The 25,683-nt window shown below is 43.6% G+C and overlaps 1 protein-coding gene across 6 annotated transcripts in view; it reads right to left on the bottom strand.

Moving 5' to 3' along the window:
- fbxl7 (F-box and leucine-rich repeat protein 7) overlaps nt 1-25,683 on the bottom strand; it is a 425,983-nt gene that overhangs the window by 209,396 nt on the left and 190,904 nt on the right. Inside the window, exon 2 of one of the 6 annotated variants that reach the window (XM_048521771.2) lies at nt 8,271-8,314. The exons of 4 other annotated variants lie outside the window; for them this stretch is intronic. The gene's annotated coding sequence lies outside the window, so the exon portion shown is untranslated. Of the gene's footprint in view, nt 1-7,759; nt 7,787-8,270; nt 8,315-25,683 lie in introns of those variants that run through there. One more of the 6 variants, XM_048521790.2, reaches the window with a different exon arrangement.

A 25,683-nucleotide genomic window follows, 5' to 3' on the forward strand; every position in this document is an offset into this window, starting at 1 on the left:
GAAATGGCAAACTATTCAAGTACTATCAAAAAGCACCAAACCTGTTAAGAGCTGTCAAAGTGTGTTTTTATGAATGAGTGCTTTTCTCAATAAAATGTTATTTATGGAATTTTAAGTGAAAGAACTTTAGTTTTCTTCCTGTCTGCAAGGTATCAGTGAATATTATGTGAATTGGCATGTTAGGTGAAGGAGAGTCATGGGGATATGAGGAGCCATTGGGAGCAGGCTGGCATGAATGCGGCTTAGGGAGTTTGTAGAGATAGGGGGGGTAGGTTTAGTGAGGGGAGCAGCTGGAGGAAGGTTTATATTTCTTTCTATATTTTGTTATATATTTTATATTCTTAGAGACAGTTCTGGCCTTCTGTTCAGCCCACTTTAGGAGCCAGCAGTCTCCTCTGTAACCACTTGGGTAACCCCCTTTTCAAATCAGCCCACTGGGCATCGCCCTCTACCCTGCTTCCCATTGTAAATCTGGGCTGTGGGCAGCTATTTTTAAAGGTCAGGTTTAGAGATCCCGGATTTTTCTTGCCTTTGTGGATCTTATCCAGAAATGAAATTTGGGCATGTTATCAGCTTCCAATCAAGATGGCGACAGAGTAAGACATTGCAACCAGAGTTCCCCTGCTCCTTCTGTTTTCTTTTCTCTCCACTTTGATCTCTTGGTGGGTGTCAGCCTGGTATCCCAATGGCTCGCGGTGGGTCCTGGCCTGGTCTCTCAGCGGCACATGGCAGGTCTTGGCAGCATGGTGGCTCTCAGCCTGATCTCTTGGCAGCTCATCGTGGGTCCTGACCTGGTATCTCAGTGGCTTGTGATGGGTCCCAACCTGGTTTCTCAGTGGCTCTCAGCCAGGTCTCTTTACGTATGTTAGTTGATCGTATTTTGGTTCAATGTGTGAGTGATCCTACCCGGGCATGTGCCTGAGGCACCAGGGTAGATTGAAGAGGCAGCGGTTTCAGCAGCAGCAACAGTATCTGCTGTGGTGGCATCAAGAACAGACAGCAGAGTGAGATAAGCAGAGGACTCATCAAAGATTGTTGAACTTTTAACTTATTCCTTTATTTTCCTAATTTAGGCTACAAAATACTTTATGTAAACTATTACCTATTTCGTTATTTTTCTACTATTCTATGACGTGATGCTTAACTTTTTAATTCTCATTTCTTTTACTACTTTGTAGCTAAGTACTTTTGTACCTAGGTATCTTGTACATAAGATGGCACCATGTGTGGCAACATGATACACTTTCCACTGATACACCTATACTACTGTACTTGAGTGCATGTAACAATACAATCTAAAATGTAAATATTTAAATGTCCAAAGTTCTAGTGTTATGCTTATGCTAAAGTCAGTCATATTCGGACAGCATGCAGGAGTACAGAAAACAACACTGCTCCATGTCATGGCAAAGCTCCATATTTCAGTCATGTACCGCACTGAGTTTCTGGTAGATCTGAAGCTGATCCAGGAGCCAGGAAGCCCTCTAATACACATGTGATAGACATAGAAACAAAGGTTAATGTTATCAAATAGAAACTTTAAGGGTTTCACTCAGCATCAGAAACAGTGCATGGAAAATGATGGTAATGGGGTTGACGATAAAATTCCGGTGGCCACAATAACACTGGAAGTCAGAGACTTACAATTTATTTTCACCTTTGTTATAGCTGCAGCAGCATCTGCAGACCCTGGAGAGTGTAAATAATCCCCAATTCGAACCTCCAACTCAAAATTGGTATAGAACTGATAAGTTATCCCATCAGTAATATTCCGGTCTTATATGAATTTAATGTTAGACTGGAACATGACGATGCATCATGTTTCTTTCTTTGAAAGTAGTAGGAGGGAACAATGGATGAATTGGGTTCAGAAAATATGCTTAAATTGAGCTGCATTTTTTTTACAGTAGGGATCACCAACAGCATGACTGATATCAAGGAACTGTGAAAACAGGACAGGCAGGTCTTTGAACAAGAAGCCTAAATGTTAAAATTTGGAGTCAGAAGACCAAAGTCAAGATAAAAGACAACACACATTTTGCAAATCTGTGCAGGTGCTATCCATTCACAAATAAAAGAAGAACCGAATAGATTTGGGAGAAAAGATACAATTAAAGATGGTGAACAGCAGTGAATGGGCCTCACCAACTGTAGTAGTTCAGAAGGAAATGAGTCTGGCTGGATATATGGCGACAAATGTTAAATAATGTGGATTACACTTACCTGTAAGTAAAGATTTGTTTCTAACTTGTTCAAATGGAAGAAAAAATGTTCAGTAAGATAGATTCTTCAAATGCCTTTGTCAATTATAATTAACTGACATGAGCAAGAAACTGCGTAAAATTCATACGTGCAAAGATAGTGAAGTGAGATGAAAGAAGTGTGCTGCTTCTTAGATGACTTTTTCATCGGCAAAAGACAGAGAAAGTGAAATATTGTGAGTTTATATTCACTTCAAGGGTATGGCACCAAAATTAAAAAGCACAACTGTTGCTTCATGATTTAAGTTTTCTAACCACTGCATTGTCTGTGAGATATTGCACAAACTTTACATAATTGGATATACAAATTATATGGCAGTGTCTGCCAGCGAAATTAGTGAAGAAACTTGCAATGATGTGATACCCAATGAAAATCTCAATAACGTCATGAGTGGCTGGTCTAAAGAATATTATGACGAGAAACTACAGGAGTACTTCTCATATATTGCAGATTAAGGCTATTTCTTATAGAGTTAAGGAATAATTACACTGTCACTGTTTGAAGATTATTTGAGGCATTTAAACAAGAATGCACGAGTACAGTCAAGGCCCTGGTCGTGCAGTTATAGTTTCCCTACCTCAGGGTCAGAAGGTTCAGTTTCAAGTCCTAACTGGGCTAGAAATCTGTCATAACATATCTAAACAGGTTGGTTAAAAATATCTACGTAGAGATAGTTTGTATGAGAATGGCAAATAAGAACCTATTTTCATAATAAAGATAGATGACAGCTGTTGATGAGTGGACAAAAAATTATAAATTGTGTCTCTGAATGATTCAACCAAGGCTCCTTTCATTTAATGATTAAACATTATGGGAACGAATGCATTTCAATTTCTTTGAAATGGAACTGGAAGTGTGACTTGTTTTGTTTGAAAGCTATATAAAAATAAAGGATATTTGTTGAGTCTGTGCCCAATATCATTGAGGTTTTGAGAAGGTCATTTGCAATTTTTGGGTTTCCAGAGGTCAAGGTGTCCTGACAATGGTCTTCAGATTATTTCCAAACAGTTTGAAATATTTTTCAGCAAGATTGGAATCAAAAAAACCCAGTACCACAATATTCCCCAGCATTAAATGGTGCTACAGAAATTAATTTATAAGTTGTGAAAAGGTAACAAGCTAAGGAATGATTTATGTGATTGCCTTTGACACAGGCTCAACAATTTGCTGTTCTCTTACAGAATAATTCCACAGTTTGTAATAGGTTGCCCAGCTTATGAATTATTTTAAATATTTTGGGGTGGCTTGGCGGCTCAGTGGTTAGCACTGCAGCCTCACAGCGCCAGGGACCCGGGTTCAATTCCACCTCGGGTGACTGTCTGTGTGGAGATTGCACATTCTCTCCGTGTCCGCGTGGGTTTCCTCCGGGTGCTCCGGTTTCCTCCCACAGTCCAAAGCAGTGCAGGCTAGGTAGATTGGCCATGCTAAATTGCCCATAGTGTTCAGGGGTGAGTGGGTTTTAGGTGGATGGGTCTGGGTGGGATTCTTCAAGGGGCAGTGTGGACTTGTTGGGCCAAAGGGCCTGTTTCCACACTGTAGGTAATCTATTCCTAGGTCAATGTCTAATTTACTTATATCCAAAGAGAAATGCAAAACAAAATGCAGTTGTGTCCTACATGATTCTTGAAACATGGAAAGTATGATGCTGGTCAGATGATCACCGTGAAAAGCTGCTGAGGTGAAAACGATAACTATGAGATTGGAATTGTTGTGAAGACACTAGGTACATTCAGATATCTAGTGAAGATTTGAGAGAAAATTCAATTGTGCGATGTAGATCATGTACTTGAAAGAGGAAATCTGACAAAGAAAGTGAAAGTTTGCTGCTAATACAGAATCCAATAGTGTTACAAATTGAGCTATGTTTTTGATTAGGAGAAATCAACCAATGTTACAGTCCCAACTATTAATGGAGTTAGGGATGGTTCAGGTCTACTTTCCAGGAAGAAGCGGAGGGCCCTAAGACCATCCTAATAAGAACCGAAAAAAACTGCGGATGCTGTAAATCAGGACCAAAAACAAAGTTGCTGGAAAAGCTGCATCTGTGGAGGAGAAGAAAGAGTTAACGTTTCTGGTCCAGTGACCCTTCCTCAGAACTGATGGTGGCTGGGAAAACGTCAGTTTATATGGAGAAAATAGGGAGGTGGGTTGGGTACTTATCGTTTACTCCCTACATCACCCACCTCCCTATTTTCTGCACATAAACTGATGTTTTCCCAGCCACCATCAGTTCTGAGGAAGGGTCACCAGACCTGAAGCGTTAACTCTTTTTTCTCGTCCACAGATGCTGCCAGACCTGCGAAGCTTTTCCAGCAACTTTGTTTTTGTTCCTAAGACCATCGTGTTGGGGAATGAACGTATAAAGGGATCACATGCCTCATGTTGAAGAGGAAGCGGCTGCTGCCTGCAAATCAGAAATGTTGAAACTAAAGAGTCAGAAGAATCACAGATATTCTTGCCCTTATCTCACTTTGAGCTGCTACAACATTTGCATCTCACCACTTGCGAACACTGACATCTATCAATTGTGGCAGAAAAAAACACAGAATGCCACATTCACTAACAAATCTTTCTTTTTTAAGAGAAGCATAATCAGCACGTACCAACAGAATCTAGCCAGCAGAGCAGAGATTGTAGCCATTACGAGAATTGCCATCATTGAGGCCACAATTAGTGACCAGTTGAAAGCATTAAGAATGACTCATGTTCATGCCTAATGCACCATCTTGCATCGCACTTCACCCTCCCTACAGTCTTTATGAATTATAATGTGCAGATGATTTAACCATCAATTTCTTCTTTCCCCAAATACACTTTTTTCAGCCCAAACTTGCCCTTGACCCTGTATACTTTCAGATGCCCAAGAACTGTTGTCTGCCCTGTGGTGCGGGTGGCTGAAGGCAAACATTAGGAACATAAACATAAGTTTCTGGAAAAGCTCAGCAGATCTGGCAGCATTTGTGAAGAAAAAAATCAGAGTTAACGTTTCGGATCCGGTGCCCCTTCCTCAGTTCCCGAAATGTTAACTCTGATTTTATTTTTCACAGACCTGCCAGACCTGCTGAGCTTTTCCAGCAACTTCTGTTTTTGTACCTGATTTGTACCTGATTTACAGCATCCGCAGTTCTTTCGGTTTTTAGCAAACATTAAGAAGTTTTTGAAGAAAAAAACAATGCCACTCAGCTTAAGCTTTGCAGACAACAGCTTAATTACTGGCACTCTGCAAACTTTAGGTGTATTATAAAGGCCAAATCTACAAGCAATGAGTCACCAGGCACAAATAAACTGTGGCCATATCAGGAAGAAAGGATTCTGCAGGTGCAGCTCCTCCAGATGGTAAGGTTGCATGTAAATTCTAATGCAGAAGTTTCAGTGGAGGCATTACTAGGACAGCACATGGAAAAAAAACTGATTAGCATGTATTATAAAATACTTGATATGCCTATAGGCTAGCCAGAAAGTGTGGTGTCATTGTCAAACAGCACCGAGGAGTCTAGCTCCATGTTGCCATCAGTCCTTGCACAGCAGCCTGCAGACCAACATTTCCTATGTGGACGTAGTGTTTAATCCCGTAAGTACATTGCTGGGTCATCATCCCAGGTGTAACCCCTAATATCGCAGCTTCTAATACAAGCAGTAGGTACCCAAGCCCTAATGTTGCAGTGGAATCACAGACTGAGGTCATGAGGTTCTGGCTTGTTAGCAAGCAAACTGGTACCATTCAGCTTCAGACTCACCAAAAGGTCTGAGAGGAATAGAGTTACAGTTGGAGGGGATTTCAACTTTGCTAACATTAACAGGGATTGCCCTAGTATGAAAGGGTTAGACGGGGTGGAATTTTTAAAATGCATCCAGGAAAGCTTTTGTGCTAGCAGAGATGGGACAGTGCTCGACCTAATCCAGGGAATGAAGCCAGTTAAAGTAGTTGAAGTTTCAGTGGGCAAGCATTTTGGGAATAATCACCATAAATCTGTAAGTTTCAAAGTCATTATGGAAAGGGATAAGGATAGTGTGGAAGTTAAGTGCCTAAATTGGAAGAAGGTTAATTTCAATATCATTAAGTAGGATCTGGCAAACATAGACTGGGAGCAGCTACTTTCAGAATTTGGAAAATGGGAGTCTTTTAAAAGTAATATAATAATAATTCAGAGCTAGCACGTTCTGCAAAAAGTGAAGGGCAAGGGCAGCAAATCCAGGGAACCGTGGATTCAAGGGATATCAGGAATTACATAAAGGCAAAAAGGGAAGCATATGTCATGTCCAGTGGACTAAAAACTGGACAGGGTTTTCAAAAGTATAGACGGCATGGGGAGTTCCTTATAAAATACATTAAAAGAACAAAGAGGGGCCATGAAATATCCTTGGCAGACAGCATTATGGAAAACCCCAAGGTACTTTATTAGCATATTAAAAGTGAGAGGATTATCGGGAAAGAGTGGGGCCTATTAGAGACAAACTGTGAGACAGACTGTGTTTGGAACCAGAGGACGTGGGTAAAGACTTAAATGCATATTTCTTCTGTGCATTCACAAAGAAGAAAGACATTGTAGCTGGGTATTTCAGTTGGATGGTTCTAGGATATGCTAAGATTAATGTTTCAGCGGGCAGAGAAGGGTGCATAAATCACAGGGCCTAATAAGATTTATCTCAGGCTGCTATGGGAGATGAGTGGGTAGCTTATCTACCTCAGTCCTCTGAGTGCCAGCGGCGTGGGCAATTTTTTTCTTAGCCAGTCAAAGAGCTCTCACAGTGAGAGGCTCACCAGATTGTAAACCCACACTTTCAATGCCTGCAGTTCCTCACTGAGGTGTCAGAATCGGGCTTGTAGGGGAGGCAGGAGGCAGCCTTGCTTCCTCTGAGGTCTCGGTATGCTTATCCTCAGAGGTCCAGGAGGGTGGTTCCTCCGCTGCGGGCCGCTTCTCCACAGATACAGGGAGGCTTGCAGAACCTGCAAGACAAAACAGAAAAAAGGCATCGTGGGCAGTGATTGGAATTTGTGGTTGATGACTGAAAGTGATAACAGGGTTACTGGGAGAGTCGCAGTGGTATTTACTCATTTGGCAGGACATGTATGTCCCAGATCCCTGCAGGACCACTCTTGGTCCTGTTTTGTAGGGAGCCAGGAGGTGAGGACCCAGATGTTGGAGACACATCCTCCCCTAATCCATACAGGCTCTTCTGCTCTGTTATGAGCTATCTTCCAATGTAATCAAAGAAATAGGGAAATGAGTGAGATGACAGTGGGTGACATGGCTGTTAGTGCTGGTGCATATGAGGGATAGGTGATGAGGTGCTCCGAACTACTGAGGAGGCAGCAGGGTTAGTTGTGTGGGAGGCTGAGGGGGCAGCACATGTGAGAAATTTGTATGCCAGGCAACAATGAAAGTGTTGCATGAGCCTTAGTGGGAGATGGGTACAGCAGCAGAGATAGAAGGAGAATGAGGTGGCAGAAAGAAGAGTGTAACACTTGCCCTGGCAGATCACAGAGGTCACTGACCTTCTTTCTGCAATACTGGATACACCCTGGAAACAGCACTGACCCAGGTGGCAATCTTTGGGAGCTTCTCCAATCCACTTCTTTGCACCACCCTGTCTACTAGGACCTCCAGGACCTTATCAGAGAAATGTAGTGTCATCTTCTCCATCTCTGCCACGTTCCAAACTTGTCCATTAATGAGCAGGGCAGTTTCAGAATGCCGGTGTTCATCCGGGTTCCCTACTGCATTTAAAGTTGGTGCAGACACACAGCATGCTGGTCTTTGGAGTGGCTAATGAGTCATGAGTTGAATGGTGGGTAATAAAATGGGATGGAAACCAAGTGTGAGAGATGTTATACGGGCATGGTAGATATTTAATAAGGCAAGTTAGATAAGACAGAGTGAGAAAACTTGATAAGCTTCACAGCAAAAAACCTTCCAAAAAGCTCAACAAAATTCAGAATTGGCAAAGAAAAGTAAGATTCTGTTCAGTGGATTTTTGATAAATTACTTCAGAAAAGAAACACTTACCCCAAATTGCAGTGATGTGATCGTTTGCCTTGTTCAGAAATTAACTAAGTGATCAAAGTTAGAAAATATAGATAATGAGAACACATTCAGGTTTGCAATCTGCTTTGAGAACTCAATTCTCTGTATTTATTAATCATTTATATAGAGAACCATACATCCAAGTTTTCCAATGTCACTGGCATCATGCTGATGGAAGCATAATTTATGAATGTCACATTATAATTTTAAGCTTATGAAAATGAATTTGATGTAGATAAGTGTGAAATTATCAATTCAAAAAGGATAAAACAGAATGTAATCCAATCGTGAATAGCAAGAAATAGTGAAGATCCAAAGATGCTGTGATGCTCACATAAATAGATTATGAAAATATCAAAGGTAGGCATGGAAAATAATCAAAAGTTAAATCATGGCATTTAAATTGACATAAATAACATAAGATAGAAATCATTCTCATGGTGGTTGTGGTCGGTAGGCTCGCTGAGCTGGTTCGTTGTTCCGCAGTTGTTTCATTAGCCTGCAGGATGACATCATCAGTGCAGCCGTTGTGTTTTCCCACCTGTTATTTGAAGTCTTGTATCCACTGATCTGGGTTGCTTCACTTCAAGTTTTTCTTCAAAATGGAGTATATGGTCTAGCTTTATGTGTTTGTTGATGGCTTTCTTATTGGAGAACCAGGCTTCCTGTGCTTGGCCTGTCCCAGAATCCTGGTGGTGTCCCAATCAAACTGGTGGTTTTCCTTATCCATGTGGATGGAGTTGAGTGAGTATTGGCTGTGGGTAGTGGTTGAAGAATTCCTAACAAAGGTACACAGGAAAGCCACACACACTGACCAAGTACTGAATTTCCACCCAAACACCCACAAATGAAGTTGCATGAAAACTCTATTTAAACAGGCAGCAACACACTGCAGCCACACAGAACTAGGCCAAAAAGAAGAAAAGGCAGCACTGTGGCTGAGTAGTTAAGGCAAAGGTGCTACAGCGCCAGGGACCAGGCTCCATTCCACCCTCGGGTGACTAACTGTGTTAAGTTTGCACATTCTCCCCGTGTCTGCATGGGTTTCCTCTGGATGCTCCGATTTCCTCCCACAGTCCAAGGATGTGCAGGCTAGATGGATTGGCCATACTAAATTGCCTGTAGTGTTCAGGGATGTGTAGATTAGGTAGGTTTAAGGAGATGGGTCTGGGTGGGATGTTCTGAGGGTTGGTGTGGACTTGTTGGGCCAAAGGGCCTGTTTCCACACTGTAGGGATCCTATGATAAAGTACATCCTCCAAGTATTCAAGGACAATGGATACCCGAAAAACTGGGTCAGAAGATGTCTATTACATAAACGACACCAGGAAAATACTGCATGCCCGACACACTCACCACGCTACCTTATATCAAGAACACATCTGAACTGGCCACAAGACTCCTACGAGCACTGGGCATCAGAGTATCACACAAAACCATATCAACCCTACGTCAACTGCTAACCTGAGCCAACAGGGCCAACGTAATATACAAGAGCCCCTGCAAAGACTGCGACAAACATTACATTGGATAGACAGGAAGAAAATTACACAAACATCAACCAGCAACAAAAAGACACGACCAGTACTCACTCATCTCCATCCACATGGATAAGGAAAACCACCAGTTAGATTGGGACACCATCAGGATCCTGGAACAGGCCAAGTACAGACAAGCACAGGAGACCTGGTTCTCCACTAAGAACGCCCTCAACAAACACATAGAGCTAGACCCTATATATACTCCACTACAAAGGAAAACCAGAAGTGAGGTGACCCAGATCAACAGACACCGGAGTTTAAGTAATAGGTAGGAAAACACAACAGCGCTTCATCAGCGGCTGCACTGATGATGTTACCAGCAGGGTAGTGAAATATCTGAGAATCAATGAACCAGCTTGGCGAGCCAACCAATCACAACATCCACAACCCGAGCTACAAATCTACTCAAAAACCTCATTCTAATGTTTTCTAAAAATTGTTAGACTACATCTGGATTGTTTTGTTCAGTCTATGCATGACGTTTTAGAAAAGATGCATCATTCTGTATATTTATTAGAATAATAACAGGACTTTGAAGCTTTAAACAAAAGGATCACTTACACAAATTAGGATTGTGCACCTGAAATTTTGAAGTTTAGGGTAATATGATTATAGTTTTAAGATTGAAAGGGGAAATGACAGTGTGGTTTCCCTGGTTAGAAAATCCAGAATGAGAGGATATAGTTTAAAACTTAAAGCCAGACCTTTCAGAAGGTAGGTTAGAAAACACTTTCACATGGTATATTTGAAGATTAGAACTCTCTTCCATAAATAGTAACTGATGTTAGATCAGTTGTTTATTTAAAATCTGAAATTGATAGTTTTTTGTTTGTAAATCAAAGGTACTAGGGATTTGAAGCAAAAGCAAGCACTTTGAAATAGCTTACAAATCATCAATAGCCCAACTGAATGATGTAACAGCCTCCAAAGGTGATTGACATGCCCTGTTCCCATATTCCTATGATCCATCATAAGTTTAAGTGCAGTACTTTCCATTATACTTGGTGCTATTGGGAAAACAAAAGAAGGCTCTTTTGTTAAATCTCTAGTGTTACACAGCCTCAGCATTCAATAGATAGAGCTGCTCATCTGCTTTCATTAGTGCTGCTCCAGAAAAAGGTGGTATATCATAGAACATAGAACATAGAACAATACAGTGCAGAACAAGCCCTTCGGCCCTCGATGTTACGCTGACCTGTGAACTAATCTAAGCCCCTCCCCCTACACTATCCCATCATCATCCATACGCTTATCCAAGGACTGTTTAAATGCCCCTATTGTGGCTGAGTTAACTACATTGGCAGGCAACGCCCTTACCACTCACTAGGTAAAGAACCTGCCTCTGACATCTGTCTTAAATCTATCACCCCTCAATTTGTAGCTATGCCCCCTTGTACAAGCTGAAGTCATCATCCTCGGAAAAAGACTCTCACTGTCCACCCTACCTAATCCTCTGATCATCTTGTATGTCTCTATTAAATCCCCTCTTAGCCTCCTTCTCTCCAATGAGAACAGACCCAAGTCCCTCAGCCTCTCTTCATAGGGCCTGCGCTCCAGACCAGGCAACATCCTGGTAAATTTCCTCTGCACCTTTTTCAATGCTTCCACATCCTTCCTGTAATGGGGCGACCAGAACTGCACACAACATTCCAAATGAGACCGCACTAGCGTTTTGTACATTTACAGCATGACATCACGGTTCCGGAACTCAATCCCTCTACCAATAAAACCTAACACACCATAAGCCTTTTTAACAGCACTATCAACCTGGGTGGCAAGGTTGATAGTGCTGGTCATGAAAAGACTGCCCTATTAAGTCTCTTTTCTTCTCTGTGAAGTGGCATTTGCCCTTCCCATGGCAGATCCCTGTGGTGACACTGTCAAAATAAGGAGCTCACTGTGCCTGACCTGTTAAGTACCAAAGCTTATTTAGCATGCTGTGGTACAGCTGAAGTAGCCTGAACACACTATGTTACTGTATGATCCCTTCCAGATTTTATTGCCTTTACAAGATGCATAGGACAAAAGGCCTGTGGCTGGTTGTACTACTTTACAAATTCAAATCCTAAGCATCAATCACTCCCTTAATTCATCATTTTATTTTTATGGGACATCTGATAGCATTTTGAGTAACTATCACATGGTCTTTATGTTCTCTGAAAACATACCTAGCACTGCATGAACTGCGAAGAGATTTCAAATTCCACTGCTGACTGAAAAAATAAATCTATTAACTTGTGGCTGATATTAGATACCTTTATCTCTGCCTTCCAGTTGAGAAGGGGCTGACAATTAAAACACAAATTCTACCCAGCTTTCACCTTTTACTCCACATTTACCATTGCCCTATTTCTGATCATAATCCTAACCTGGATTAAGAATACACAGGTGAAAGTCTGGTAGTTCTCTAGAGACAGCAATGACAAGAAAATGACTGTTAAATCAATACAAAGTCACTACAAATGAAAAGAAGCTACATTTCACATCGTCATTGTGTTTGATAAAATTCACTTTAATGTAAATAGTTTACATTATTAGTCTTATGTTTAATTGAAATCAAATATCTGAAAAGACCATTTGACTTAATTAAGTATCGAGTGAACAGAATAAAAATTTTATGCATTGTACCTGCATAATGTAGAAGCTGGTGGATACCACTGTGGTTCACAGTGACCACATTTTTCAGCAAATGCTGGCTGCACGAGGAATTCGATATTGAGTCTGGAAGGCTGCAGGGTCCCCACGTGGAAAATGAGGTGCTGTTCTTCCAGCCTGCGCTGAGTTTTGCTGGAGCACTGCAGCAAACCTACGACAGAGATGTTGGCCAGGGAACAGGGTGGGTATTGAAGTGGAAGCTAGCTGGAAGTTCAGGGCCTTCTTCGCGAACAGAACGCAAGTGTTCCTTGAAGCATTTACCCAGTCTACACTTCATTTCTCCTGAGAATCTGAAACTTGGTTAGCACAACAAAATGGTTTCTTGCCTGGGAACTGTAAATTCTGCTCGAGCTGCTCTTCCAGCCTAGGAACTAGAAATTCTGCTAGAGCTGCATAAATAATACGGTAATGATAACGTGCTAGTGAGGCGAGGAATAGGGAGAGAGAGAGAGGAGTTGAACACATGGCTACAGGGATGGTGCAGGAGGGAGGGTTTTGGATTCTTGCATAATTGGGGCTCTTTTTGGGGTAGGTGGGACCTCTACAAGCAAGATGGTCTTCACCTGAACCAGAGGGGTACCAATATCCTGGGGGGGAAATTTGCTAAGGCTGTCCAGGTGGGTTTAAACTAATTCAGCAGGGGGATGGGCACCAAAATTGTAGTTCGACTATAGAAAAGGTTGAGAGTAGGGTGGTCCGAAATAAAGTTTCAGGGAAGCAAGATGGCACCGGCAAGCAAGAAGTTGGTTTGAAGTGTGTCTACTTCAATGCCAGGAGCGTCCAGAGTAAGGTGGGTGAACTTGCAGCATGGGTTAGTACCTGGGATTTCGATATCGTGGCCATTTCGGAGACATGGATAGAGCAGGGACAGGAATGGATGTTGCAGGTTCTGGGATTTAGATGTTTCAGTAAGAACAGAGAAGATGGTAAAAGGGGCGGAGGTGTGGCATTGTTGGTCAAGGACAGTATTACAGTTGCAGAAAGGATGTTTGGGGACTCGTCAACTGAGGTAGTATGGGCTGAGGTTAGAAACAGGAAAGGAGAGGACACCCTGTTGGGAGTTTTCTATAGGCCTCCGAATAGTTCCAGAGATGTAGAGGAAAGGATAGCAAAGATGATTCTCGATAGGAGTGAGAGAGATAGGGTAGTTGTCATGGGGGACTTCAACTTTCCAAATATTGACTGGGAACACTATAGTTCGAGTACTATAGATGGGTCAGTTTTTGTCCAGTGTGTGCAGGAGGGCTTGCTGACACAGTATGTAGATAAGCCAACAAGGGGCGAAGCCACATTAGATTTGGTACTGGGTAATGAGCCCGACCAGGTGTTAGATTTGGAAGTAGGTGAGCACTTTGGTGATAGCGATCACAATTCTGTTATGTTTACTTCAGTGATGGAAAGGGATAGGTGTATACCACTGGGCAAGAGTTATAGCTGGGGGAAAGGCAACTACGATGAGATTAGGCAAGATTTAGGGCGCATAGGATGGGGAAGGAAACTGCAGGGGGTGGGCACATTAGAAATGTGGAGCTCATTCAAGGAAAAGCTCCTGTGTGTCCCAGGTAAGTATGTATCTGTCAGGCAGGGAGGAAGCTGTAGAGTGTGGGAGCCGTGGTTTACGAAGGAAGTGGAATCTCTGGTCAAGAGGAAGAAGATGGCTTATGTTAGGATGAGATGTGAAGGCTCAGTTAGGGCGCTTGAGGGCTACGAGGTAGCCAGGAAAGACCTAGAGAGAGAGCTCAGGAGAGCCATGAGGAGACATGAGAAGTTGTTGGCGGATAGGATCAGGGTAAACCGTAAGGCTTTCTATAGGTATTTAAGGAATAAAAGAATGACTAAAGTAAGATTAGGCCCAATCAAGGATAGTAGTGGTAAGTTTTGTGTGGAGTCAGATGAGATAGGGGAAGCGCTAAATGAATATTTTTCAACAGTATTCATTCTAGAAAACGACAATGTTGTCAAGGAGAATACTGAGATACAGGCTACTAGACTAGGTGGAATTGAGTTTCACAAGGAAGAGGTGTTAGAAATCCTTCAGAGGGTGAAGATAGATAAGTCCCCTGGGCCGGATGGGATTTCTCCTAGGATCCTCTGGGAAGCCAGGGAGGAGATTGCCGAGCCTTTGGCATTGATCTTTAACTCGTCATTGTCTACAGGAAAAGTGCCAGATGACTGGAGGATAGCAAATGTGGTTCCCCTGTTCAAGAAGGGGAGTAGAAACAACCCTGGTAATTATAGACCAGTGAGCCTTACCTCAGTTGTTGGTAAAGTGTTGGGAAAGGTTATAAGGGATAGGATTTATAATCATCTTGAAAAGAATAAATTGATTCGGGATAGTCAGCACGGTTTTGTGAAGGTAAGGTCGTGCCTCACAAACCTTATTGAGTTCTTTGAGAAGGTGACCAAACAGGTAGATGAGAGTAAACCGGTTGATGTGGTGTATATGGATTTCAGCAAGGCGTTTGATAAGCTTCCCCACAATAGGCTATTGTACAAAATGCGGAGGAATGGAATTGTGGGAGATATAGCAGTTTGGATCGGAAATTGGCTTGCTGAAAGAAGACAGAGGGTGGTAGTTGATGGGAAATGTTCATCCTGGAGACCAGTTACTAGTGGTGTACCGCAAGGGTCGGTGTTGGGTCCACTGCTGTTTGTCATTTTTATAAATGACCTGGATGAGGGTGTAGAAGGATGGGTCAGTAAATTTGCAGACGACACTAAGGTCGGTGGAGTTGTGGATAGTGATGAAGGATGCTGTAGGTTGCGGAGAGACATAGATAAGCTGCAGAGCTGGGCTGAGAGGTGGCAAATGGAGTTTAATGAGGACAAGTGTGAGGTGATGCACTTTGGTAGGAATAACCAGAAGGCAAAGTACAGGGCTAATGGTAAGATTCTTGGTAGTGTAGATGAGAAGAGAGATCTCGGTGTCCATGTACACAGATCCTTGAAAGTTGCCACCCAGGTTGACAGGGCTATTAAGAAGGCATACAGTGTTTTAGCTTTTATTAATAGAGGGATCGAGTTCCAGAACCAAGAGGTTATGATGAAGCTGTACAAACCTCTGGTGCGGCCGCACTTGGAGTATTGTGTACAGTTGTGGTCACCGCATTATAAGAAGGATGTGGAAGCTTTGGAAAGGGTGCAGAGGAGATTTACTAGGATGTTGCCTGGTATGGAGGGAAGGTCTTACGAGGAAAGGCTGAGGGACTTGAGGCTGTTTTCATTAGAGAGAAGAAGGTTGAGAGGTGACTTAATTGAAATATATAAAATAATCAGAGGGTTAGATAGGGTGGATAGGGAGAGCCTTTTTCCTAGGATGGTGACGGCGAGCACGAGGGGGCATAGCTTTAAATTGAGGGGTGAAAGATATCGGACAGATGTCAGAGGTAGTTTCTTTACTCAGAGAGTAGTAAGGGAGTGGCACGCTTTGCTGCAACGGTAGTAGATTCGCCAACTTTAGGTACATTTAAGTCGTCATTGGATAAGCATATGGACGTACATGGACTAGTGTAGGTTAGATGGGCTTCAGATCGGTATGACAGGTCGGCACAACATCGAGGGCCGAAGGGCCTGTGCTGTGCTGTAATGTTCTATGTTCTAAAGTAATGCAGTACTAATCGTTCTAACTGACCTTCGGTTGCAAATGTGTGGCGATATAAAAAGTTACTTACGTGATGTGATACAAGTTGTTTACCAGTTAATGTTATTGGTTTAAGTAACTGTCAATGAACCAATGTCATGTATTGATCGGTAATTGTTTGAATACACTATGTGATCAGATCACGTACCCTGCTTTAAGAAAAGAATAAAAATGTCTTTGTATTAAGTTGTGTGTGTAGCTCCTCTGAGGAATACGGAAGCGCTCAACTTCTGTGTTTTCTGGATGGTCTGTACCCAGATGTATGAAGAAATAAAGAGTAAAGTCTTAAACAGCCAGACCGACTGCGAGTGTTCATTGACTGATCACAAAATCAAGAGACCCCACCGGGGGTCCAGATTTACACTCCAACATAGAGGAGACCACACTGTGAGCAACGAATGCAGTAGACAAGGTTATGTAAAGCGCAGGTAAAGCGCTGCTTCACCTGGAAGGTATGTTTCGACCCTTGAATAGTGGTGAGGAACACAGTAAACAGACAAGTGTAACATCTTCTACAGCTCTAGCATAAGGTGCTGTGAGGCTGTAGGGGGTGGGATGGACATGTTGGGAGTGGAGGAAGAATGGACCAGGGTGTCCTGGAGGAACAGTCCCTGTGGAAAGCTGATAAGGGAAGGGAGGGGAACATGTGTCTGGTGGTGGCATCAGGCTGAAGGTGGCGGAAATGCCCGTGATCCTTGTAGTGTTGGGTATACTTGAAAATGAGGTGTCAACCAAAAGTACTACTTGCATGCTAAATTGCATAACCAGCAAGTGATACACAGGGCTAAGTGATCTCACAACCGATGCATCAGATCTAAGCTCTGCAGTCCTGCCACTTCAAGTTGTGCATGGTGGTGGACAATTAAACAACTCACTGGAGGAGAATTTTCCACAAATAACCTCACCCTCGTTGCTGGAAAAACCCAGCATATCAGTGCAAAAGTTAGAGTCTCTGACAACATTCCAGCAACAGCGCACTGAAGACTTATGCTCCAGAACTTGCCACTCCCTTAGCCAAGTTGTTCCAGTACAGTTTCAACACTGGTATCTTCCCAACAATGTGGAAAGTTGCCCAGGTATGTCCTGTACACAAAAAAAGGACAAATCCAATCCAGCCAATTACTATCCCATCAATCTACTGTTGATCATCAATAGAACAACAATGCCATCAAGCACTGCTCAGCATCTCCCAGTTTGGGTTCCAACAAGGCCATTCAGCTCCTGACATTGGTTCAAACCTGGACAAACGAGCTGAATTCCAGAGGTGAGGAGAGGTAAGGGTGGTAGCCCTTGATATCAAGACTGCATTCAATCAAATGTGGCATCAAAGAGCCCTAGCAAAACTGGGATCAGAGTTCATGGGAACTGCAGATGCCACCCCACCAACCTCTGGATACAACGCATCATCCTCCGACACTTCCGCCTTCTACAATCCGACCCCACCACTAAAGACATTTTTCCATCCTCACCCTTGTCTACCTTCCGGAGAGACCACTCTCTCCGTGACTCCCTTGTCCACTCCACACTCCCCTGCAACCCCACCACACCCGGTACCTCCCCCTGCAACCGCAGGAAGTGCTACACTTGCCCCCATGCCTCCTCCCTCACCCCAATCCCCGGCCCCAAGATGATTTTCCACATCAAGCAGATGTTCACCTGCACATCTGCCAATGTGGCATACTGCATCTGCTGTACCCGTTGTGGCTTCCTCTACATTGGGGAAACCATGTGGAGGCTTGGGGACCGCTTTGCAGAACACCTACGATCGGTTTGCAATAAACAACTGCACCTCCCAGTCGTGAACCATTTTAACTCCCCCTCCCATTCCTTAGACGACATGTCCATCCTGGGCCTCCTGCAGTGCCATAATGATGCCACCCGTAGGTTGCAGGAGCAGCAACTCATATTCCGCTTGGGAACCCTGCAGCCCAAAGCGGATTTCACAAGCTTCAAAATCTCCCCTCCCCCCACTGCATCCCAAAACCAGCCCAGCTTGTCCCTGCCTCCCTAACCTGTTCTTCCTCTCACCTATTCCCTCCTCCCACCCCAAGCTGCACCTCAATTTCCTACCTACTAACCTCATCCCGCCCCCTTGACCCATCAGTCCTCCCCAGATTGACCTATCCCCTCCCTACCTCCCCACCTATACTCTCCTCTCCACCTATCCATCTTCGGTCAGCCTCCCCCTCTCTCCCTATTCATTTCAGAATCCTCTCCCCATCCCCCTTTTCTGTTGAAGGGCCTAGGCCTGAAACATCAGCTTTTGCGCTCCTAAGACGCTGCTTGGCTTGCTGTGTTCATCCAGCTCCACACTTTGTTAATGGGCAAAACTGAAATCAATGGGTATCTCTATAGTGTTTGGAGACATACTTGATACATAGGAAGATGGCTGTTGTTGTTGGAGGTCAATCACCTCAGCTCCAGGACATCTCTGCAGGAGTTCCTGATGGTAGTGTCCTCGGCCGAACCATCTTCAGCTGCTTCAACACACCTGCCCCCATCATAAGGTCAAAAGCAGGGATGTTCGCTGATGATTGCACAATAATCAGCACCATTTGCACCTCCTCAGATACTGAAGCAGTCTGTGTTCAAATGCAACAAAATGTGGGCGATATCTAAGCTTGGGCTGACAAGTGGCAAGTCACATTCAAACCACACAAATGCCAGGCTATGACCATCAGTAATAATACACAATCTAACCACTGCCCCTTGACATTCAATAATGTTACCATCACTATCATTGACCAGGAGCTCAACTGACCTCTACACATAAACAAAGTGGCTACAACAGCAGGTCAGAGGCAAGGAATAGTGTAGTGGTTAACTCATCTCCGAATAAAATGGGGTAAGTTAGAATACAGTAGTATATTAAATAAGGAATATTGTGTAAATTATTGTGATTCTATTACTTAAACACTCGTTAAGTGGGTTTTTGTACTAAAGGGTAACTCTACTAACACCAGTGAAAAGACCCTGGAAGAAACAGAATTTCTGGTGGAAATAAGGTAAAAGAGAGCAAAAAAAAAGGAAATTTGTAAAACAAAGGAAGATGTTGGGTGATTCCCAGTACCTCCTGGCTTCCCCGCTGATAAGGTTTGGCTTGAACCTGGAGACAGCAGGTACTCTGTTACATTTTCTAGCGATCTATACGGGTAGTCCCATGGGGACTGGCCTTATGGCAGTACTTTTGATCTGAGAAAGACACACTATTGGAAAGAGTTGACAGAATGCTGGTATGGTGATCCCACTTGGGTTAACGAATACATGATGTGCTGTTTTAAAAAATGGCTAAAAGTTGCAGCCCATCACCAACATCCCAAAAAGAGTTTGAAAGTGAATCAGGGTAAAGCTGTCATGGTGCCATTGCTTCTGTCATTCCTAGCATGTGTCACCCACCTGTACGTACCCCACATTACAAGCACCCAAGGCAAATATGGGTGAAATGTTACTGGCCACTGTAATAAAAGAATGCTCCCCACACCCCACCCATACCGCATCAGGCCAACGTCCTGACAGTAAACAAGAGACTGAATTGGGACAAGGATCTATAGCCCCTTCCTGATGAACTACCCGGCCACAGACAGCCAAGGAAAGGGACAGTACAGTTCCCCAGTCGCGTCGTATCACGGTTGGGGATGTTGCTGTCTTATAACCGTGGACACCTTGTGAGGTTCAAAGTATGACCAATGACATCCAGAATCCCCTGAAAAAACCTATTCCATTCCATAACTGGTTGATGCAGACTTGTCTAATCTATAATCTGCTCCCAGGGGATGTTTTGTCGTTGCTTAATGTTGCCTAAGGCACCTCCTGGCCTGGTGTGAAGGATCAATTTGCAGTGCCAAGAGGTCAAAATGGTGATTGGGTTGACACGGATGACTCAGAGCATGGCAATATGAGCCAAGACACCTGGCTTCAAGCTAGAGCTAAAGACACTGTTACCCATGTGGCCAGACAGCATGGTGATTTTGGGGAGGTTACCTGCTGTTTGCAGGGAAAGGGAAACCTTTAATGTACTTCCTGGCTAGGTTTAGGGATAGTTGGGAATCTTTGGCAGGGATTGCATTTGATGATAATGGTCCACTGGCCATTCACATTAGCATTCACAAACTGTATGTTATTGAGTAGAATCATCAGGCCTCATTGAGCGAACTAATGGCACCCTGAAAAATATATTAGCCAAAGTGTGTGCTGATACTGGACTAAAATGGCCTGAGACCCTCTCCATTACCTTTTACACCCTAAGAAATCAGGTAGATAGGACAACGGGATTAACCCCTTTTGAGGTATTAATGGGGTGACCCATGACAACGGGTACAAAACCACCTATGACTGGTCCAGACGTTGCACTAGCTTGGGTGGTTGAAAAAACTCTGCAGAATGCACAAGTATTAAGTGATGCTGCTAGAATAGATCATGGAAAAGTAATAGCAGCCCTGCCGAAACCCCAACAAGGGAATACATGCCCCTTTAAACTCGGTGACTTTGTGTACATGAAATCACTTGCAAAGGATTCTGTTTCTCCTCGGTGGAAGGGCCCACATCAAGTTCTACTGACTATCTGAAAAGCAATCAAAGTACAAGGAAAACCAGACTGGATCCACGGGACTAGCTGCAAATTTGATCGAGGCTCCCTCCCTGATATCATGAAGCTGTCCTGATTTTATTGAGACTCTTGGGTCTTAGCAGCTCCAGGACAGAGCATAAGGAATGGACTTTGCATAACTCCATTTTGTCATTAAGCTATGAATATGCTATATGTTTATATGTGTCCTCCTGTTGGGTCTGCACTCATGTGCCAATAGACTCGACAAAAGGAATTCTGTTACAACCTATTCCTCCTCATGCCTCTGAAGTAGCCGAACGGGTATTGAGACAAAATAGGTAAGAATCAGGGGAGAGTGAAGGATCAACTACCAATGATAAATGCTATGTGGTAAATACAGACCTAGATAGGGCACAATGGAAATCAGCAGGTTATGATCTGACCACCGTCACAGGATGGTACCAACCGAATTATAATAATAGCATGAACACCTCTTGCATCCCCCCTTATTTCACCCTTGGCCCAAAAGCAGACCAAAATATTTCTCTTTGCTTTACACAGAATGAGACACAGGGGAGAGGTACATTTATAGGAAAGTGTTCATACCAGCAATACTATACAGTAGTAACTACACTTGGATGCAAATTGACTCGTGCGAAACCTTCTTGGGCCCTGAATGTAGCCTTCTGAGATTTACCAATCTCACCAACAATCAGTCATGGACCCAGGTATGGTCTTACATGATTTGTGCCCAACAATGGTACCTATTTTGTTTGTGGCCTTTGTGCATACGCTTGGTTGCCCCCAACTTGGACAGGATCATGTTATATAGCCTATAGAGTTCCTCACATTTGCCATTCATCCATTATACCCTCACCCCAGGACATGTGAAACAAAAATGAACCATTACTGAAACTGATCGATTTTGGATGATAGCCTTCCCTATATATGGGACAGGTAAAGCTGCTCGCGAATTGATTAACGTGGCCTCAGCTCTTGAACAAATTGCCAATGCTATCAAGCTCCTGGCTGATGGCTTGGACAGTACAACTAAAGCCATATCTCACTTGTCTTCTGAGCTGGTCACTGTCAGGACAGTTGCATTACAAAATCGACTAGCATCAGACTTCCTGTTGGTAGGGTAAGGTGACATCTGTGTGGTAGTAGGACAAAAATGCTGTACTTATATTCCTGATGAGGCAGAAAATATTACCCCTTTAGCTGATCATATCTGGGAAAGTGTTAAGAAGGTAAAGAAAATTGCACAGGATATAGGCAAACAATTCCATAACTACAACCCTGGGACAGGATGGTGGCTATATGGGGCTTGGTAGGGGACAGTAGCTCACTATGGCATTATACTTATTATTATTATTTGTGATAACATTGCGTTTTATTTGTTCATTTATCCCTCACCCACAACCCACTCCAGTCCCTTTCTTTCCCAAGATTATGCATTATTCATCAGAGTATGATGAGGAGGTCTGTTTAAGCATGTGCCCCTATATCCCCTATTTGCAGACGAAGATTACAGGACATGTTGATCGTAGGATCTAAAAGAGGGAAATGTGGAAGAAATTTGTATGTTGTAGGAGGTTCGAGAAGAGCCAGTGTCAAAAAGGCAAAAAAACTACATGACAGACAGAATGTTAAAAGGTGTCAACTCAAAGTGTTCAAACACCCCCAGGTCTTAGTAACTGCTACCTTAGTTAAACCAAATCACATTTTTGTCCTAGTCAGTAAAATAAGTGCATGTTAGCTAAACATTAACAGAAGAATAAAGTCTGCAGCTCAGGAAGATGATCAGATTTCTGGAGAACGTTAAGCTTTGGACTATGGGATCACTGTTGTCTGTAGCGTTGACTTGTTTGTCTCTCTCTTATAAATATCATGTAACGCTGCATTGCTGCAGAGTCTTCGGTATCTAACATTTGTTAGCATTGACTTTCTGTGATATCACAAATAAAATGTTCTCTTTACCTTGAAGTCTGATAGCTGCAGTCTGGTTATTCGCATATTAAAAAAAAACTCTCTAACATGATATCTGTTCTGAATTTACAATTCACTCATTTCCATTTTATATTCTCTAATCCTACTTTCTTGTCCACTGTTGTCTGTTATTTGGATGAGATTCTAGCAGGAATATTTGGGTGTGACACCAAAATTTGTGGTGTAGTCAATAATGAAGAAAATTATCTAAGATTACAAAGGGATCTTGATCAATTGGACCAGTTGGCCGAAGAGTAGCAGGAGGAGTTTCATTTGCATAACTGCGAGGTATTGCATTTTGGTAAAGTGATGAAGGGCTTATACAGTTAATGGCAGTGCCCTGGGTAGTGTTGTAGAACAGAGGGACCCAGAGGGTTCTGGTTAATAGTTCTTTGAAAGCTCTGTAACAGGTATCAGGGTGATAAAGAAGGCATTTAGCACGCTTGCTGTCATTGCTCAGAGCATTGAGGGTAGGAGTTGGGAAGTAAAACTCTCGCTGGGGTCCATGGCTTGTCTAGAACATTGAGGGTAGGAGTTGGGAAGTAAAACTCTGGCTGGGGTCCATGGCTTGTCTAAAGCCCACAGACAGCATAGCCTCTGAGTTGTTCCTCGCCTCTTTCATTGAGGTCTTAGACAACAACATGTGGGAGAGGCTAGACTAGTTGTTATCTCTGGATAAGCTGACTAAGGCCCTTGAGTTCTCAGAAGAGAATAAAATTCCTGAAAGCAACAGCTTACTGGCTGTGATAATGGGAACTGCAGATGCTGGAGAATCCAAGATAGTAAAATGTGAGGCTGGATGAACACAGCAGGCTCAGGAGTACAAAAGCTGATGTTTTGGGCCTAGACCCTTCATCAGAGAGGGGGATCTAACCTGAAGAAGTTACTCTCCTCCCTCTGGACCAACCTCAGGGAATCTCTCTCCCACTGCAACTCTCTTGTCCACCTATCTTCTTTTCTCTCCATCTTCGGTCTGCCTCCCCCTCTCTCCCTATTTATTCCAGAACCTCACCCCATCCCCCTCTCTGATGAAGGTTCTAGGCCCGAAACGTCAGCTTTTGTGCTCCTGAGATGCTGCTGGGCCTGCTGTGTTCATCCAGCCTCACATTTTATTATCTTGGATTCTCCAGCATCTGCAGTTCCCATTATCACTGATACAATTTTAACCTCACTGCGAAGCCTCTTCCAGGGATGCCTAACCTGAAGAAGTTACCCTCCTCCCTCTGGACCAACCTCAGGGAATCTCTCTCCCACTGCAACTCTCTTGTCCACCTATCTTCTTTTCTCTCCATCTTCGGTCCGCCTCCCCCTCTCTCCCTATTTATTCCAGAACCCTCACCCCATTCCCCTCTCTGATGAAGGGTCTAGGCCCGAAACATCAGCTTTTGTGCTCCTGAGATGCTGCTGGGCCTGTTGTGTTCATCCAGCCTCACATTTCATTAGTTTACTGGCTGGGTTGTATTTGGCTCTGTGGCACTTGATTAGCCAGGATCTGCAGGAGGTGTATGATTGTATGCTTCTGGCAGGTACCTTGAGCGAATCTGTGAGGCATTATCACCGTCATCAACAAGCAGAAGGGGTGAGACAGAGGACTTAAAAATTTGCAGCCAACATCAATGCTGAATGCAGACCACAAAATCCTGTTTAAGGTCATAGCCAACAGGTCAGGTCTGGTGTGGGATCAGCTATTCACTCTGACCAAACCTGTGCTATACTGGGCAGGATATTCTCGAGCTCACATTCCTCAGGGATAGAATTGCCTACATGCAGGACAGGTGGGTGGATGCCTGCCTCATCAGCCTGGACCAGGACAAAGCCTTTGACAGGATATCGCACACGCTCATTTGGCACGTGCTCTCCAAAACGAACTTTGGGGATGGAATCTGAAATTGGACCTGAATGCTCTACACCAACATCGTTAGTGCAGATTCGCATCAACAGTTGGGAATCAGAAAGCTTCATGATCAGATCCAGAGGCAGAAAGGCCTGCCTACTCTTTCCTGCCTTGTTTGTGTGTTGTATAGAGCCTTTTGCTGAGTCCATCAGGAAGGATGTGAGCCTAAGGGGTGACTATTGCAGGCAGCAAAGGCCTGCAGGTCAAAACCTCCCTGTACATAGATGACATCAACATTTTCTGCTGAGTTCTGCTGTCAATGTGCAGAATCATGAGCATCTGCAACCAGTTTGAATCAGTCTCAGGTGCCAAAGTAAATTGAGGCAAGAGCAAGGCCATGTTCTTAGGGAACTAAGCTGACTGATCCTTCATTCCTTTCACCATCAGGACACGTTACCTGAATATGGTTTGGAGGACCAGAGCATGTCCAAATCTTGGGAGGAGTGCATTGCCAGAGTTAAGTAGAAACTTGTCCAATGTTTTTATTTTGTTTATTTGATATGCAACTGTATAGAACCAATCTGCATTTGTCACAACTTGTATAAATACAAAGATATTTTTATGAATAAAACATATCTTTGAACTGAAAAAAAAGTCCCCAGTTTGCATTGCCACTTCCAGCCATTTCAGCGTATGTGGCCACACACATCCCAAGTCTTGGGCAGGCCTTGTATAAGTGGCCTACTTCCCCAAACGGGTTGCAGCTCTTAGACTCCTTGTAGTCCTTAGTCAGGTGGCTCCCCATTTGTAATTCTTGCAGTGGATTACTTTGCATTCCGCTGCCATGTGCCCTGACATCCCGCACTTTCAGCACACTCTAGGCTGTCCTGCACACATCAGGTAGCCTCGGTTCCCTCCAATCGCAAAGCTGGAGGGCAGCGGGGAGGATGTTCTCTTTGGCGTCCACCCTCAGTGTCACCTTAACCTGCTTGCTGTTCCAGATTCTGAAGGGGTCCACTACGTCAGCTCTGCCTCCTTTAAGCTGCACATACCTTCCCTGGAAGGTCAGGACATCTGCTGTCAGAATATGGGGGGTGTACAAATGCATTGACACAAACTGGGTCATCTAAGCGGGGAGAACGAACAATGGTGCAACAGACAGGACGGAGAGGAAACTCTGAGCTCCTTTCT

Source organism: Stegostoma tigrinum, chromosome 2 (genome assembly GCF_030684315.1).
Source record: "Stegostoma tigrinum isolate sSteTig4 chromosome 2, sSteTig4.hap1, whole genome shotgun sequence".
Classification (NCBI taxonomy): Eukaryota; Metazoa; Chordata; class Chondrichthyes; order Orectolobiformes; family Stegostomatidae; genus Stegostoma; species Stegostoma tigrinum.